The sequence below is a fragment of the Microcebus murinus genome, chromosome 1, assembly GCF_040939455.1.
Source record: "Microcebus murinus isolate Inina chromosome 1, M.murinus_Inina_mat1.0, whole genome shotgun sequence".
NCBI classification, from domain to species: domain Eukaryota; kingdom Metazoa; phylum Chordata; class Mammalia; order Primates; family Cheirogaleidae; genus Microcebus; species Microcebus murinus.
The window spans coordinates 159,030,001-159,044,381 of record NC_134104.1 but is presented as its reverse complement, the minus strand read 5'-3'; positions in this window follow the sequence as shown (position 1 = coordinate 159,044,381).

Sequence of the window (14,381 nt, the reverse complement as noted above, 5' to 3'; positions counted from 1 at the left end):
AAACAAAAGAGCTAGCGCTAGGGCTCCATGAATCTCCACTTCATGCTTCCGTCAGAGGAAGCCAGAGAGAGAAAGAAGAGAGACAGATGCTCTGAAAGCCAAGAAAGAATCTGAAAGGGTGAAGTAAAGGCATTGGTGGCTCTTTTTGAAGTCAGGATCCATTGCAGCAAAATGTCTTTCTTTGCACTGATGCCATTGGGATGGGGGTGCTGCTCTACCATCCTCTCACACACAGTTCTTTATTATTTGTTCAAACCAATAAGTGTTTGATGTGATATTTAAGATACAAAGCATTCTTCACTGAAAACATTGGCCAAAATAGAGCCAAAGCAGAATATTTGACGTTACTAAAAGCAATGTGATGCTGCTTTCCATCTTTTTCTCTATTTGTTTGAATTATTGATTTCTGCTAAGGGATTTAACTGATTTCTCTTTTACTGTAATGAACACTAGCTTATGTTTCCGCACCGTACCTGAAGCCGCCCAGGCCCAAGGACGTACATGGAGAACCAGTAGAAATGGCGGCAGATGCCCAAGAGGAAGGGCCGATGCCAATGAACCACGGAGCAAACCCTGACCAGGGAGCACGGGTGTGTGCCCCAACAGAACCACGCCCAGGAAAGTGCTTAGAAATCAGCACGGCACTATCCCAATGGAAACTGAAATCAATAAAGGAGAAGAAAAAGATGATAAAGAAGAAGATGATAACGGTGATGGTGAAGATGATAAGGTTGATGATGAAGGAAGGTGATGAAGATGATGATGAAGGTGGTAAAGATGATGATGGTCTGGATTCTTTCATGGGTTCTGAATCATTTAGTATCCCATGTCATGCATAAGGCCATCTAGGAGAAAAGAAAATCCAAAAGAATAAGACAAGCACTCCACCCTCAATGATGCAAAAAATACACACATTGTAAGAAAAGACTGTAGAAAAGACAGAGATGACTCCTGCTCGGGACAAAGGTTCTTAGCCGTCTGGTTTTCTGACCTAGTTTGAAAGTAGATTTTGTCCACCGAACCTAGTCCCTTGGTCACCTTTGTCACTGTCTGACTGGCTCATTCACTCAGTCGTGGAACAGCCAGTGCGCTGTTGTCGCCGTGACTCAGTCGTGGAACAGCCAGTGCGCTGTTGTCGGCCGTGTTGGGCGGTGGCGCCTGTCCCCGCGGCCGCGCTGCAGCGAGCGTGCTGTGCTTCCTGCCCCGCCCTGGCTTGTCCGTGCTCATGGAGCGGAGCGCTCACCCTCTCCCCAGGCACTATCTTTCTTTGGTGCCAGTTTACTGTTAAATTACGCCTTTTACCTCCTTGTAGCAGGCAGTGGCCGTGCCACTCAGCCTCACGTTCTCCCTGCTCAGTGTCGCCATGTTGGGGACCTCCTCTCTGTAGGATGAATCAACCTTATGTACTCACAACAGCGTAACAGGTGGCCTGTGAAGGACTGAGCCATGCACACCCGTGGAGAAGTCCTGTCCCAACGTATAAGAAAAGGCAAATTCTGTCCATACTCTGAGAGTGTTGACTGCCCCAGAATTGTGGATTTGAAAAGCGCTTTGGCAGAACACTTCCCCCATCACCTGGATTTTAAAGGGAAAATGTCATTCATGTGATCCTGATTTGTTTGCACTTAACCCATCACAGTGTTGTTTTGAAGAAGCTGATATACAGAAAGTCTTTTCATCAGCTTCTTCAAGAACTTTTCTCTTCAAGGGGAAAAAGAGAATCAGACAGTGTTTACCAAGGGTAAACAATCCAAAGCCTCAAATAAAAATCCATGTGTATTTCTAAAGCCTGAACTCACCAAGGGTCAAGGAGCTTTGAAACTTACTGTCCCTGCTCCCTCTCAGAGAAACGTGTGGGCCAGACCCAACAGCCCTGCCTTCCAGGCAGGGACCCGGAGCTGCGCTGTCACTGAGCAAACCTCACCCATGCTCCAGAGCTGGGATGCGTGCTTGCAGCAGCCAATAAACACTCCTAATCATGCTCTCAACAAAAGCCCGTATTTTCAGCCTTGTTTTCGCTTTTCTTTTCATGTTGTTTTTCTCAGTGAAAGGATCAAAGCAACGAGGCTACTTTTCCTCCATTCAATCAAACAGGAGTTCTTTGAAGTAAATGTGGTATTTTTCTTTTGCCTTTTTTCTTTTCTCCTTAAGGAAGAACCTTGATAATCAGAGGCTGACTTTGTAGATTTCCCTAATACTAGTCTCTTAGCAGGTGCACACGCATCTCAGGAAAATGAGCCTGCGATATCTTTTTCCTTGGATTTGCCCTTCTTGTTTTCCCCAGATGAGAGCCAGTGGGTGGGTTTTCATGTGCCCAGGATGGTTGCGAACATCTAAAGACAACATCATCCATTCATCAAGAACACATGAAAACGAAGACAAGAGTTCAGCTGAACAGAAAAATAAATCAGAGAATTTTGAAAAGGCATTTGTAGTTACAGCTCAAGGCTGTCTTGTTTAAAAAAAAGTATCAAAATAACTCCATTAATGATTATCTCAGAAGCAAAATGAAGCTGAAAGCTTGTTACTATGGTTCTTGCCTCCACAGGGAATTCAAAATATCTTATAAAAAATAATGGGATGGTGAATAAAAAAAAGATGCAGAAGTCAAGTTGAGCATAATTTCTTCAGGAGCCTTTCCATGGCATATACTGCATAAAACCAGAGGTTCCCAAAGAATGGATATTTTTCTAATGGGTGATAAGTAATAATACCAGCTAAAGCATATTGAGCACTTACTGTGTGCTAATGATCATACTGCTTTCTGCATTGTGTCTTCTAATCTTTATACAGACCCTGTCAAGTGTTAGTATGCTATTATTAGTCCCATTTTGCAGAATAGAAGACTGAGGTTCAGAATGCTCAAGTGACAGAGTAAAAACTCAACCCCAGATATATGTGAAGCCCAAGCTCTTAACAACTGCATACGTGGTTTATCAGAAACCTGTTGCTTATATTCATTCTGGAACCCAGAACTGCTCTTGCTACTCAAAGGCTAATGTCACATCCATCCTAGCTAAGCAAACTGAAGCGATAGTCTGGCTTGAACAAAATTCCTTTTTCACTATTAATTAACTCAAAGAAAGAGAAATTATTTTAGAGAAGTTTCCAGGCATTCCCTCAACACTCCCCTTTGTATAGTGGTAGTGTTGACCTAATTCCCTGTACATTTTCCCCAGCAAAAACTTAGTAAGATTGTCAAAACCCATCAAACTATATACCCCAAATGCTGGCATTTTGTCACATGTAAATTAGACCTCAAAGAAGTTGTTACAAAAATGAAGATCCCAGAATATTCAATGGGAAGTTCTCCCAATACACTTTCCATTTGACCATTTCCTAGATTTTATGTCAAATTGTTAAATTGAACTATGTGAAATTGCCACTTGTGCATGTCAGTTCCACACAGATCAATTGTTTAAGTTTTAAATGGTGTTAATACACTTGTGCAATGTAATCTGTAGCTATTATCACCGAGTATCTTAGTAACACAATTGATTTAGGAAAATACTATCTTTGCTAGCAAATGCACTAGGTGAATGGAATGTTTTTCATTGTTTTCCTTTTTTTTTCTAGACATTCTGCTGGACTACATTTCCCAGTCTCCCATGCGGTTAAGGTGTCACCCGGTGACTGAGTTCTGCCCAATGGCATTTAAGCAGAAATGATGTGTATCACTGTAGACCTAGCCCTCCCAAAACCTCCTACAGACCATGTTCTACTCTTTTTCCCATCCACTGTCGGGAAGTGAAGAATTACGGGCCTTTAGCTGAGGCACAAGACAGAAAAAACTTGGGTCTTGGAATCAGAGTCTGGAATCACCTGCTAGACCAGCACTGAGAGAGGAGCAAACACCAAAGCATTAAAGCCACAGAAATATGAGGACTTACTACTACAACTGGCGTTACTTTTATCAATAGTTTTTCTTTCTTTCAATAATATTTATTGCGGATTTTCTATGTCCCTTAGAGACCAGTTCAATGTACTAAAATTAAGCAATGGCTCTTCAAAAAAGTGCCCGTGGAACTATATTCAAGGTCACTGCAGCACAGAAACTTCCCATTTATAGAAGACATCTGTTGCCTGCTGCCCATCACTCATTCACCCTCTTCCTGGGAGCAGTCTCCCCATATTTCCTTCATCCTTCCTCCATACCCAGCCATGTGATTTAGGTGGGGTTGGAACTCCCATCAGTCAACCAGTACCTCCTGACCATCTGGCTACAGGGATTGGCCGGTGACATACAAGAGCATGAGGGGGCATCACCAAGTCCTTCTGGCAAAGAAAAGATTTCTCATTCCCTGCAAAAGCTAATGTGAGAGATCCTCTCACCACATCTGGAGAATGCATTGCAACCATGTGAACGCCTGGAGCCCTGTGGCCACCGTGCTGCTGCTGCAGAGAAGCTGGCCGGCTAGGACTGTGGGAGCCTGTGGATGAAGACGCTGCCCCACGAGGAAAGCCCGAGGGCCGGGGAGAAAGGGTCTCAGAGGACCGCGTCTTGCTATTTGCATCAGCACTGACCTGACTTCTGCTCTTTTGGACTTCAGTTTTATGGGGCTATCACTCTCTTATTGCTCAACCAATTAGAGTTGAGTTTTAAGTCATAGATTATATAACTTTGTTATTCATTCATTCATTTAATCATTCATTCTTAATTTGGCTGAGTAAGGAAGGATGCTAATTTGTATGAACCAAGGAAAACTCAATACTGAAATGTGCATGTTATTTTCTGTCTTATGAAGACCTTTTTTCTCCTCTCACACTTACTAAAGCTTCCAAAACAAGCCTAACTGAAGTAGTACAATCATTCCTGTAATGATAATTGAGCTTCAATGTGCAGAAAGAATTCAAGCCAGACCAAGCCAGTGACGATTGTTTAAGAACTCCATCAAATAATATACCAATACTGCATTTATTTGTACATATGTATTGTGACACATACTCGTTATGTAAATTAGAGTTATAACCGTTTGTTCTAATACATCACATTTTCGAATGTTATATAGAAAACAACACATAGTGTTAGCTCAGGTGATGCTATTACCCTGAGACCCTTCACCAGGTACTCTTGTATTTTGGTGAATCACAGCTCACTCTCCTCATGGCTCTGGCCTTCATAGCCATTCATTCATTCACTCATTCTGAAATCGGGTAGATAAAGATTGATGACTTATAAACAATAAAAAAATTGACTGCAAAAGGAACCTGTGTTACCAAGCATGCCATTGAACATACAGATGCTTTCAATTTTTTTATTCAACCCTTCCTCATCTTTACTGCCTATAGAAGTCAATACTCTTTTGGTAACTAGTGACAAAAAAAAAAAAAAAAAAAACCGAAAACGACTTAATCAAAACAGGGAGAGAATTTATTGGCTCTGGGAACTGACATATGCTGGGATAGATCTGGCTTCCAGCGTGACTGAACCTAGGGGTGTACGCAATACCAGCAGATCATCTCAATCCCACTTTCTCTGCCTCTTATCTGTTCTCTTCTGCGGCAACTGTCAGGCACCCTGTCTTCATGTGGGGGCCCTCAGCACTTGCATTCTGATCACAGCTTCAACGCCAGTGGAAAAGAGCATTCCCCAGAGGCTCTGCTTGGCTCAAATTCCCATGTCTAAATCAATCACTGTGCCTGGTGGCAGGGGCGGGGGAAGGAGAGGCAATGCTCTGATTGCCAGGCTTATGTTACTTACTCAGTCGGCCCTCCATACCCACGGTTCTGCATACATGGAGTCAACCAACTGCAGATTCAAAATATTCAGGGGGAAAATTCCACAAAGTTCCAAAAAGCAAAACTTTAATTGCCATGCACCAAGTACTATGTCGAATTCATGTGAAGGAAGTAATATGTAGGCATCGTAGTAGGCATTGCAAGTAACCGAGAGATGATTTAAGGCATATGGGAGGGTGTGTGTAGGTTCACACGGATACTGTGCCGTGTGGTATTAGGGACTTGAGCATCCGTGGATTTTGGTGTCCACGGGCGTCCTGGAACCAATCCCCAGTGGGGACACTGAGGGACACTGTAAATGCCTGGAACACCGACTGCCGCTGCTGCCGCTCAGAAAGGGGAAGAGACACTGTGCTGTGTCAGGGCACTTCACATCAGCTTTTATAACCAAATACCCGTGGCTTAACAATAAGTTGTATTTTTCACTCGTGCCAAGTCAAATGCAGGGATGTTCTGGTTGGGCAGCTCCCTTGGCAGCTCTCCGCCAGCACTGACTCAGGAATCCAGGCTCCCCCAGCCCGGGAATGCTGCTGCCCGCAGCGCACAGTTTCCAAGCCTGTCGCGGAAGAGGCAAAGTGAACGGGATGAGGCATAACTGCTCTCAGCTGCCTTGGCCTCCAAATGACACACCAATCTGTCCTTGCATTCACTGGGCGGCACTTAGTCACACGGCCCCACACAGATGCGAGGGGCTGGGAAACACAGTTTAGCCGTGTGCCTAGGAAGCGGAACAGATTTGTGGCCACCTGGCCGCTCCCCGATACAAAGGCTTACCCAACCCACGGCAGATACACGGCCAGCACGGCCCCCTGGCTCTACTCTGGTCGGACAAACATTGCGTCAGGGCCAGCAGGGTCCTGAGAGGTGACCTGGCTCCACCCTGTACTGAACAGACGGGGAAGTGAGAAAGGAAGGGCCTTTCCCAGACTACTCCCTACTCATGTAGTGCACCACGGATTTCACTAAATATCCCAAAAAGGAACAAAAAGGCATTCCTCCCTCCCCAGATGCCAGACACTCCTTCCTGCCCTGCCCCACCCTAAGCACCAGCTTGCAGAAGCGCTTATCGGGGATGTGGTGAGCTCAATCCCTAGCTCGTCTCTTCCTAGACTGAGCAAGCAGCGAAGCTCTCGGGGCCTCAGTTTACTCATCTGCCCAGTCAAACACTAAAGCATTAGATTCCCACTCTCTCATTATTCCCTACTGTAATGCCAGTGATACCTAAAGTTTTCCAGGTAGTTAATGCTCGGAAGGTCCCAAGAGTATAATATATTTTCCTAATTTTTGTGGTCAGGGTATTAAAGCCAAATATATTTCCACAGAAATCTGTAGCAGCTCTGAGAGTGAGAGAAAGTATCTCTTTGTAGAGGTGAATTAACCTTTATATAGTAAACATTCTACTGCCAGAGCATGCGTTGCAGATTCAATCATCACAGTTCCTACTAAAGCTTGGCTGGCTAAGCTAAAATCGGAGAGATGGAGATATGCTAGCTCCTCTCTAGATCTCAAATGAGGATAATCATCTCTTCCTAGGAGGAAGTGGCACTGCTTTTGGAGGTGACTGAATTCTAGGTCCTTTGCAAGCCCATGCCTGGTGAACTAGCAGGAGACCTTAACTCTCCATTTGAACAAGTAAGACCCTAACCCTCACTCCTCAGGCTGCAAACAGGAGTTTGCTTTGAGCAAACTGCCTGACTCCATGCTTCCATGTCCTTTCGAAGGGATCTGAGCCAAGTGCAAAGTCAGGGCTTGGCCAGTCCCAGTAGGGCAGGACCGGGAGACTAGCTTGGCTTCCAACACCCATGGTAGCCACCCCGGGGCTGCTCACCGCAGAAGCGTCCCCACCCCAGATGACCCCCGACCCCAGGATGGTTCATCCCTCCTCGACTCATCAGGACAGACCTGCTGCGTGGCTCACTCCCACACATCTCAGCCAAGCTCGGTCAGCGGCCACGTGACTGTGCTGCCACAGCTGCCCGAGGAGCTCATGTTCCCTTTGAGCAGAGACCTCTTTGAGACAAGCCCCTGCCTCAACACAAAAAAGCACACCGGAAAACCCCGGTGGGGGCAGTCGGGTTGAGAAGGCCTTTCTCCGTCCCAGGACTTCCATCGGTCTGGCCTGGGCTGAAAGCGAGTCAGCGCGGGTGGGGAGGCAGTTAGCGTCCCCGAGGAGCCCCGCCCCCCGCGTGCGCTTCTGGTCGCAGATGTCGCAGTCCCATTTGTGCGCTTGCTCTCCAGGCTACATAAAAGGTCATTACAAAGGTTTTAAAATTTCATTTGGAAATTTCTAGGAGGAGGTCTCCATTTTATCTGCCCACACTTTCAGAAACACTATGATTTTATCTTCCTAACACCAGCCTTTTTTAGGACTTCTTTTGTTTTTTCTGTTTCCTTTAGCTGTCCTTCAGAGACTGACCCATAAAAGTGTGCCTCAGTTGTGGAAAGTCAAAACTGGAAGCAAAACATAATTCATTTCACCTTGGGTTTCTCTAAGGCTCTGACTCCTGCCCTTAAAATGTACGTTGTGGTATTGCAGTAACGAAAGAGATTTCTGTTCAAGATCCTGTCTGATGGGCTGTAATTCAGGGCTTACTGAGAAAACATTTAAGGGAACACTTCTTGGAAGATCTTACCACCCTCCCACGGGCCCTAAACCTTGGTGATTTGCACCCTAAAATAGACCAACACACACACCTCACTGCTGCCTCCTTTTAGCTCCAGTCACACCTGGATCCTACTTGCATTTCATAAACACTCAAATATTGGGGACCTTTCTTAGTAACAAACCTGCTTAAATTTCTATTAGGCCCGCCAGAGAGAAGGCACTGGGAGCTGAGGCCACCAAGTTAGAGAACTGACCTCTCAATAGAAAGAACCCTTGCTCCTGTCCAGGTTAGGAGAGATGGCATCTATGTCTGTCTGCCTCTCTGCCTCCCTGCGCCCTGAGGCAGCTCCTGTAGCAGAGAGAGCCCTGGCTGGCCAGTCGGGGGCGAGGACTGCCAAGAGCCAGACATGGTGTGACCATCTGCAGATTGCTGTCAAACCCTCGTTTCCTTGCTTGCAAAATGAGACGGAGTGGGGAGGGTTTGGTCTAGGTCAGACTCAACCTTTCTGTTGCTGGAAGGTGGGGAGGGGGAGGTTTTTCCTTCTAAGAAATAAATGAGAGGTTGTATCCTCTTGCTAAAAAAATACACAGGGACCCAAATGCCACACAGAATTGATGGCCTGGGAGTATCAGCTACAGAACCCCCAAGGAAGGGAACTTTAAAACTCCTTTCTAGTTCTTCTTGCTAGTAAAATGACAACAAAATAGAGAGTTGATTCTTCCTTCCAAAAACTTGATCATCCTTAAGTCTTTTCTCTTTCTCATTCCTGTCCCCAACCCCTCACATAATCCCCCATGATTTCCTGTTAGCACTAATGACACAAGACACACCCAAAGGGGCCCTCTCCCCACCGCCCCGCATTCATCTCTCACGCAGGTGCCCCCACCCTGACCTCCAACTCCCACAGCAGCAGAGAGCACCCCTGTCCGGCTTGACCTCCCGCCCTTTGCCACCCAGCCTCCCAGTCCTGCATTGCGTTCCTTGTCTTTGCCAAACTCTTTCCCAAGTCGAGATCCCCCTGCCTGGACCACTCCATCCCCAGGGCCTCACATGGCTTTAAGGTCTCAGCTCGAATGACCCCTCCCAGGGAAGCCCAGCCTGCTGCCCTGCTGCCTTCCTGGCATTCGTCATTGACTGGAAGGGTCCTGTCCCCATATCCTTTCCTCGCTGACCTTGTCTGCCTCTGTCCCTGCCTTTCCTGACCCCTGCCCTCAAAATGTAAATTCTACCAGAGAAGGGTCCTTGCCTGTCTTGTTCACGCTTTATCCTGGCCACGGTGGCTGAGTACTGTATATTTGTTAAGCTAATTAAATAAAATCAAGGTTAAATCATTCCTTTGACATCATATAATAAAACTAGCAGACTGGCTCTTGTTTTTAAAAATATTTTAATTGATTCTCATGAAGACATCAGTAGAATGCCATTAATTTCACCCCTAGGATTTATGTCTCTAGATTGAATTACACTTATTCCTCTGCACATTCTCACCAGTCTTACTCTTGTCCTCTTAATCACTTTCCAGGGCCTTCCCTGGAGGCACTCCAATTTCTCCTTGTCCTCCTGAGGAGCTGAATAACCTTGTTCTTAGCGGGACCCACAGTGAGCCCACAGAAGGGGCAGGACACTGATTCTTCGTGGCAGAGGGCTTGACAGTGTGGGTTTGCTAAGCAGGTGTCCATTCAGAGGCACCCACTTTCCAGATAAATGGCCTAGAGCAGCGGTCCCCAACCTTTTTGGCATTAGGGACTGGTTTCATGGAAGGCAATTTGTCCATAGACTAAGTGTGGGGTGTCACCGAGCAGGGGTGGAGCTTGGCAGTGATACATGGCACATTTCCTAATGGGCCACGAACATATACTGGGTGGGCTGCGGCCCTGGGACTGGGCATGCAGGCCTAGAGTGCTCTACTTTCTCTGCCTCAGTTTCCTCTTCCATTTTATTGGGGCTGACAAAAATATCCCATACGGCTATCTGTGGCGAAGCTTCAAGGAGCTTTCTGGGACAAAGCAATTAGCATAGTAAATTACAACTACTTGCCAATAAGTAAGCTAGAACTACAGCCACTTTAAATACACAAGGGAACTGAGCTGTACACAGAAGTCGCACTATATGATTTCAGACTTTTTAGGGGAAAAAAGGTAAGTAAGGGAAAAGGATTTATTAAAACTCTGAGTAACTCAGAGGGGGCATGAAAGACTGTCTAAAGCCTGTTCCAGGAGCTGCGCGGAGCAGACTACTGTGCGCAGAGAGCCAGCTGAGCCTGCAATGGAAGGGGGGAGGGGGCAAAGGTGGGGCTACCTTAAAGGAAATAGCACCTGCTTTCACTGCGGTGTCCCCAGGGCATCTCACACCTGCCTTTTCCAATGCAGAGGCTCCTCAGCCCTGCAGGAGAGGAGGCCCCAGGACAGCCAGGAGCCATCCTTGCTTGGAAGTCCTGGTGACCCCACTGGGCAGGGAGCTTCACTGGGAGATCCACCAGCACCAACCTCAGAACGACTGTGTTCAGGAGGCTGATGTTGAGGGCACCTGCTTTCATGATGACAGTGCAGAGGCCTCAGAGCACCTAAAGACCAAGTTCCGCCAGCCGCCCACACAGCAGGACGCTAAGCAGTCACACAAAAGGGTGGATTGGATCCGTATGTTCTGACACAGGAAGATGCCCAGATACGTGGTCTAGTGATGAAAGCAAGGTGCAAACTCTCCGTAGGATACGGGTCAGGGAGCACCTCACCTCCCCGCCCTCCTCTCCAGGAGACCTGGAGCAAACGCCTCCCATCTCTCTCCACCCCTGGCCCAGCCTCCCAGGAGAGCCGGCCATCCCCTGTGCCGGGGCCTAGAGGGCAAGGAGGTGGGGGAAGTGCTCAGAGCCTCCCAGGTCCCACACTGCCCATGCCACGCACAGCAGGGCTCATGCCCCTGCTTAGCCCTTGCCTGCGCTTCGGTCCCCAGCTGGGAAACAGGCCAGGAGAGGCTGGCAGGCCCGCGCTTCCTCTCTGGCCCAGCTCCTCCTGCATCAGGAGGCCGGATCAGGCCAGTGCCCTGAGCTGTGAGCCTGGCTGTCTCCAGTTCAAGGTGCCATTGTGGCCTTCCCCTAAGCCAGCTACGCCAGTTGGCCATTATCAGGAGCTGTTAAAAACACCAGCATTTGAAAAGGAGGGTAGTGGTGAGCAGAGTCTCAGGTGAGTCCCAGCCCTGGCCCAGGGCTTGATTACTGACCCATGAGAAACTCCAAGGCCAAGGGCCCAGATAAACGTGCCTGCACCCCTGACCCCCGCAACTATGGGATAATAGGTTGCTTGCTTGTTATTCGAAGTCCCTAAGTATGTGGCAATCTGTTACATAGCAATCAACAACAAATACAAGTAGCAACAGTAGTAAGAGAAGAGGTTGCCTCGCACAGTGGTTAAGAGCCCCTGCTTGGAGCCCGCCCGTCCAGATTCAAATCCTTCCTCTGCCCTTGCCCTCTTTGTGGCTGAGTTTCCCCATCTTTAGGAGGAGGACATATTAGTCCCACCTCCTGGCCTCAGGGGGGCATTACAGGAGCTAGCACAGGTGCGGTGCTTGGAACAATGTGTGGCGAGGGAAGGGCCCAAGCGAGGCCGGATCACTCTCAGGAACCATCGAGAGCGATTTTCTCTAAGGAGGATTATTGTGGGAATTTTCACATTCTAAGACACACATTTCTATACTTTTTTTTACAATGAGCATTTATAATTTTGTATGTAGAAAAATAATAAAGTTCTTTTTATAATTCATATTAGCTTCCTGTTAGGCCCTTCTAAGCATGGGCTCTCTCTCAAGTTCCTGTACAGAAACAAAACTCCAGGCCAGCCAGCCCACACGAAACAGGGAGGAGGTGCAGGGTGGACGCCGAAGTGCAGCATGGAAGAGGAGGCTGGGAATGTCCGGGGCCTCAAACACAGGGACGAACACTGAGGCAGGACGCAGGCGGACAAGGCCCCGGCCTCTGTCTGTGGTCGGCTGGCTCTCTGTACCTGTCCTTCAGGCTCCTCCGAGCACATGGTAGAAGGCAGCCACCCACACTGCTTCTAAGACCAGACGTCCAACAGAGACTGATCACCTCCTCCCCAGCTCCAAGCTCCAGGGAGAGACTCTACTGGTCCCACAAGCAGTGGCTGGGGTGGAGTAGGGTCTTCTGATTTGCCAGGACTGTTGGGACTGCACCAGGCAGCAGCAGTGTAGAAAGAAGAGAGAATAAGGGATGGCCAAAGGGTGTCTATTCCACGTCCTTTCCTTGTTTTCACTAAGTGACAGCAAGGAAATTGAGACTGTTGTTCAAGAAGCTTTCAGAGACTTTAAACGAGAAATTGTGTTTGCCATGAATACTAGAACCAACTAGAACCAAGAATCTTTCATTTGGAGAGAAATTGAGCAAGTTCTTTTAACTGGTTGGGTTCATCCTTTTCTCCCTGATCCATACCGGGTCGCCGTGCCCTACCAGGCATAAAATATCAGAGGTGCCAGAGCCTGGCTCCGCCCCGTTGGTACTTCCTCAGTGCAGCAAATCTAACAAGATTCTGGGGCCACGGGAATCAGCACTTAAGATGCCCGTTAGTGGGCCAGGTGCACATTCTCTATAACTGACTCACTGAAGAATGTGTCCCTCCTTGCCTTGTCCTGGTAAAAGTAACAGTTATAAACGAAGTACAGTACAGACCCAGGTCCAAGGTAAACTCCACATCTCATACAATGGTGCTAAAGATACAAAGTGCCATTGAACTTGAAATTATACCTCACTTGGTAGAAACATTTTCTCCAATTAGCATAATTATTTAATGAATGATCAAAGGGGGAAAAACTAATTACTAGAATCACAAGCTCTCTGGGCTGGCAGGAAGCTCACAGGTTGGGTAAATGCCTGTTTTCCCCACAGCTGCCCCAGCCCAACCAGCGCAGCAGTCCCCCTTACTATGTCCCTCCAGGTGGGCATTAACTCGGCTCACATCTCCACTGAAGCTCACCTCCGTTTCTGGACAACTGCAGTTATCAGGCAATCTTGCCTTGAGTAGAACCAAAAATTGGCTTTCTCCTAACCTACTGATTAGCACGGTGTTTGCCCAAATTTTGCCTCTGGAGCATCGTAAACAAACCCTGTTCTGCATACCAATCCTTTTCATGCTTGAAAAGTAAGCTTATGCCCAGCAGCAGATACACTTGGTTGCTACTCATCCAACAGCTAGTCCTCACATCCCCTTTTTCGTGCTAAGAAATGCCAATTTTGTTTCATTGTGGGGTGGGCAGCGATGTGTTTAAGAACAAACGCCCCCTTCCCTAGCCCTACAGGTGAGGTCTAGTTAGTCTTTGAAACTGAAGAACCAAAGGGTGGGGTGGCCACATGACATAATCGGCCATGGAGATATAAGAAGCCTGCTAAGAAACTTCTGGAAAAGCGTTTGCTTCTTGATAGAAGGGTAACGTGTTTGAGAAAAGCTCCCTGGCTCTGTCTCTCCCATTTCTCCTTGCCCTGAATGTGGTATGTGAGAGTGTGATGCTTGGAGCTACAGCAACCATCTTGGGACCATGAGGTGACAAACTTATGGATAACAAGCCAAGAAGCCAAGAATGCAGAGCTTAAGTCCAGAAGGAGCCTGGGCCTTGGATGACATCATTAAGCCTGCCGCTCACCCTGGAGGGGCCTGTGAGGTAATCCCATTTCTCTCACCTAGCCACTGCTAGTTGGGCTGTCCATAAATTGTAGTCGAACGTGTTTAAACCAATAACAGTTCACCAGAGCTGCGGGTGTCCAGGCTCCCACGCTAAGATTCTTGTGACATTTCAAGTCCCTCCCTCAGCCCCACCCTCCTGGCCCCTCTGCTCAACATAACCCCTTCCTGTCACATGCGGTGAGGAAAACTCACACGGCCCCAGCAAAGGCTCCAGAATACAGCTGTTTCCTCCTCACCCTAACAACACCCCGAATCTCCCTTTCTTGGCAGCCAGCTCGCACCTTGAAGCTGCAGTTTAGCACCACTCACAGATGTCTCCCAGACCCAGCTGAGCCCCCTACCTGCCCTC